A 4,850-nucleotide genomic window follows, 5' to 3' on the forward strand; every position below is an offset into this window, starting at 1 on the left:
TCCCCCGGCGGTGGGGGCGTGAAAGCTGGCCCCGCGGAACGGGAGGAGGCCCCGCAGTCCCTGCCTTCCGACGGGGCGAGCGGCGCTTGCCTCGCTTCCCACCCGGCGAGGGCACTGTCGCTTTCCACCGGCCTTTCCCGAGGGTCGAGGCGTGGCTGAGAAGGGGCCGGAGCCTCCTCACCGTCTTTTCCTTGCCCTCTGCCTGGGGCGGAGCGCCCCGGAGACTCGGTGTACCCTCTCCCGCCTAGAGGAAACGGGGTGCAGCCGCGTTCCCGAAGTCTCGTCCCTTTTGCGGGCGCGCGCTCTCGCCCCCTTCCTCTTCTTGCTGCTCTTCCTTTCCCTTTCCTTCCGCTCCTTCTTGGTTTCCACCCCCTCCCCACCCCCTCTTTGAGTGAGCTTTCAGGGCATCCTCTTGCAGTTCACTTAGTTCCTCTTTGCGCTTTTCCGCTCCCCTTAGCCGGGGGAGGAAGGAGTAGGGGGCGAGCTGGGACGTCTGCGTCTGCTGCTGCTTGTGGTCTCCTGCCAGAGGAGCGCTCAGGGAGGCGCTGGCAGTTGATTTGATCGGGAGTCGGGGCTGGGGGTGCTTTGACCAACCGCATTCCATCGACCCTAGTTCGTGACTGTCTTTGCTTTTCTTTCCACATAAGCTCTTTGAAGGGGGCTACGCTGTGGGGAGGTACAGGGCTGAAGGGCGAGGACTAGGAGAAGCAGTGCATTTCTGTTTTGAGAACGGAAGTAGGAGGGCCCTGAAGATTGCATTTATGTTACTCTTCTAGCCGCCTCGGCCCTAAAGGGCCCTGGATCCCAGTCGGATGCTCCCAGTGGATGTGTCACATAAATCGACCTGGTGGCATTCCTGTTCACTATGGATTACCCTTCCTTCTGTGTGAGAGGCAGTAGTTCTGAGTAAGACCAGAATATATGCTCATTCCTAGGGAACTCTTGAATTGTTCTGGAGATTGGAAAATTTTGTAGTTCTATTTTACAGTGCATTTGCAGGGCTGGCCTTCTACTTCAACAAAATAAGGCCTTAAAACTTCCTTTAGATAGTGACATTTTTTGAAAGCTTCCTCTGAATGTCTGTGTGTATGTGCCTGCCGATCTCCCTGCCAATCCTTGAGGGTAAATTCTTGCATCCTCTGCCTGAGAACTAACTGTTCTCATCCTTATCACTGTTAATTTGATTTCCCATTCTCCTTTCAGTGAAAAGCAAGGAAAAACGACATCTAAAATGAAGGAACACCTGCTTCTTAGAGAAAATTTTAGAACACTTTGACTTTTGATCTTTTCTGGTTTTTAATTTTATTTGGAGCTTAAGGCTATAGCTTGCAAAAGAAACTTGGTTTGATTACTATTGTTGCTATTAGATATTGAAACTTTTATGTTATGGGTGAATTGAAGGACTCATCCACAAATGGATTGTCTAGAACAGCCTTGCAGGTTAATTTCCAGGGATGGGCTACAAATGCATTAATTTTTAAAGAGTACCTTAGAAAGTTCTGCTTTTTGTGACATTTCTATTAATATGACTCAGCTGTTTATTTTTAAGTGAACTAATCACAGCATTTTTCTGTTTAGAGAATGCAGCTTTGTGCTGCCTTTATTTCACATTTAAAATTTGATATTTTTAAATAAACAATTTGAGAAGTGATTTGGAGACACTTCTAGCCATTTGGCGTTGATCACAAACCTTGTAATTCCTTTGTTTTTAAAATAAAAGAATCATTGAATACAATATAAGGGAAACATTAAGTTTTGTGGTGCAGAACTTTTGCTAAACTTGGATGTAGTATATATTTTAATAGAGTTAAAGATTTTCAGAAGTTTTTTTTTCTGGTATTCTAGTTATTTGTCAGCTGCAAATAGGGAAAAAAAAATCAATATTCCAAGAACTCAAGCATTTTGTATACTTTGTTGAGGCTAGATTAGATTTGTAGTAGCAGGAAGAATGCCAAGAAATAGTCTCATTATTCACATTCCTAAAATTTGTAGTTTTTCTATTATCTGTTACTATGTAGATTTGTGTAGTAGTTGAATAATATGTTTCATAAGTCTATTTATATGTGTAGGAATAGTACTCATTTTTATGAGTATTGGAAATCATATCAAAATAGAAAATTTGTGAGGGCTGGGCTTTTTTTTAATTTAAAATTAAAAAACGATTAGCAAGGATGGTGGAATGTGATGGACATCATTATACAAAGTACATGTATGAAGACTTGAATTGGGTGTCAACATACTTTATATACAAACAGAGATACAAAATTGTGGTATATATGTGTATTAAAGAATTGTAATACAAAAAAAAAAAAAAAAAGAATAGGGTTACCTTAGATTAGGTAGAGGGAAGTGAAAGGAGGGGAAGGCAGGGGATGTGGGGATAAGAAAGATAGTAGAATGAAACAGACATTATTACTTTATGTATATATGTGACTGTATGACCAATGTGATTCTACAATATGTATAATCAGAAAAATGAGAAATTATATCCCATCTATGTATGATATATCAAAGTATATAAGTGCATTCTACTGTCATGTATAACTAATTAAAACAAATAAAAAATTTAAAAAAATTAAAAAACTTTTTTGTGGCACTGGGGATTGAACCCAGGAGTATTCTACCCCTTACCTACCTCCCTGTATGCGCCCCTCATCCCTGCCTTGCTTTTTAAAATTTATTTTGAGATAGGTTCTCACCAAGTTGCCCAGGGGGCTTCAAACTTGCAGTCCTCTTGCCTCAGCCTCTCAGTAGCTGGGTTTATAGGGTGTGCCATCACTCCCAGCTGGCTTTGTTTTATTGATAGCAAGGCAGCTGCACTTGTAGTGTCCAGATCTATTGTGTCATTTTTACATTAATTTTTTTTTTGTACTGGAGATTGAACCCAGGGATGCTTCACCACTGAACAAAATCCCCAGTGCTTTTTTATTTTTTATCTTTAGACAGGGTCTCACTAATTTTTTTAGAGTCTTGCTAAATTGCTGAGGCTGAACTCAAACTTGTGATCCTCCTGCCGCAGCCTCCAAAGTTACTGGGATCACAGGTGTGCGCCACCATACCCAACCATCTTTACACTAATTCTTAATTTTATTTTCTTTCACAAATGAATCATACAGCATTTAAATCTGGTGTGTGCACATAACTGCCTTGAGTGCTGCAGGATGAATGCAAAAGGCAAATCTTGCTGAAGAAAAATTTTTACCACTGTTCAAGTTTTAAAACATTAATTTTCTTGTTAAATGGATGAGAACATAGGAGGGGGACTGGTTGAAATAGGGAGAGAAGGTTATTGTGGTTGCAACATTGTCTTTAGTAATTTAAATAAACCCAGTGGTTACTTGTACATTCCAATGAAGGAGTTTTAGTTTTTTTGTTTTTAGATTTGAGGGCCTATTTCATTGTATAATTTTGGATTCCTTTTTAGTTTTTAAAACATCAGTCTAATATTAGCTTAAAGGTCAGAATCTTGTTCATTTAAAAATCTACAAGAATGTAAATGTGTCTAAGTGTACTGTTTTTTAAGTGGAAATTTTACATTTGACCAAAACATTCAACGTTTAAAGTTTGAATTTGGGTGCCAAATTGTATGTAGTTATTTAAAAATTCATAAACTTGCAATAAAGTTTCTTTCCTTTATTTAAACATATTCTAGCTTACTCAGGAAATGAATATTTTGTTTTAAATAAAAGGTTGAATTAAAATTTTCTGAATCATGAAAAATTTTTGTGTTGATCAATGTTCAAATATAAAAATGTTGGCCTTAGTAAGCTTTCAACCATGTAATATCTGTCTACTACATTGACTTTTCCAAAAATTTTTTTTAGTTGTCAATGGACCTTTATTTATTTGTATGTATTGCTGAGAATTGAACCCAGTCCCTCACACATGCTATGCAAACACTCTACCACTGAGCCACGACCCCAGCCTTTATATTGATTTTTATCCTTTATCCGTGTCTATTTTATATCATACTGGAGGTTTTTCATTTGTAGATTCTATTTCAGATATATTTGTTCAATAACTTAGGAATAAAAATTTCTTAAAAAGATGGATTCGAGTGTAGGTTTTTACTGGGTGAAAGACATTGGGTAGAATGTCACAATCTATATTGTGATTATATTTTGCGGTTAAACTGGTGCCAATCCTGGCTGATTTGCCAGTTTACATTCCACTTTTATAACAGATAAACTCTTCATACACTGAAAACATTCTCAAATGGCAATTTATACATCAGAAATATAGTGGGCCAAGCAATAAGAGGAAGAGAGTTTTCATCTTTGAAGTGGTGGAATGGAATTATAATTTTAGTATTAAAATATGGGAATTCTGATATTTCTTATTGAAGCTTCTAACTCATCATTTGTAATATCACTTCCGTTGATATAAAGGAACACAAGTTTTATAATGTGCCAGACCTCAGACTAGGTGCTTTTATAATTTCTCTCTTCTTCAGCTGTTGAAATATCCAATGGAATAAGAATTATTTTCCTTATTTTAAAAAAATATTTATGAGAAATCCCAAACTGGATATTTTGAAAGGTTAATTAATTTTCTTAATGGTAAGGTTTCAAAATGATGGACCTGGAAGTGAATCCACTCATTTTAAGAGGCTCCCTTATCTGTGGTTTTACTTTCAAGGTTTCAGTTACCTGCTCTCAGTCTCGGTCTGAAAATAATTAAATGGAAAATATAGAAATAATTCACAAGTTCTAAAATATTTTCCTTTCTGAGTAGTGTTTTGAAATCTCCTGTTGTCCTGCTCCTTGTTATACTTGCAATTTGGATATGCCTTTAGGTAAAACGTGAAAACTCTTGATTTACCAGGAGAAAGAAAAGAAAGAAATTATGTG

Source organism: Marmota marmota, unplaced genomic scaffold, assembly GCF_001458135.2.
Source record: "Marmota marmota marmota unplaced genomic scaffold, marMar, whole genome shotgun sequence".
In the NCBI taxonomy this organism is placed as follows: Eukaryota; Metazoa; Chordata; class Mammalia; order Rodentia; family Sciuridae; genus Marmota; species Marmota marmota.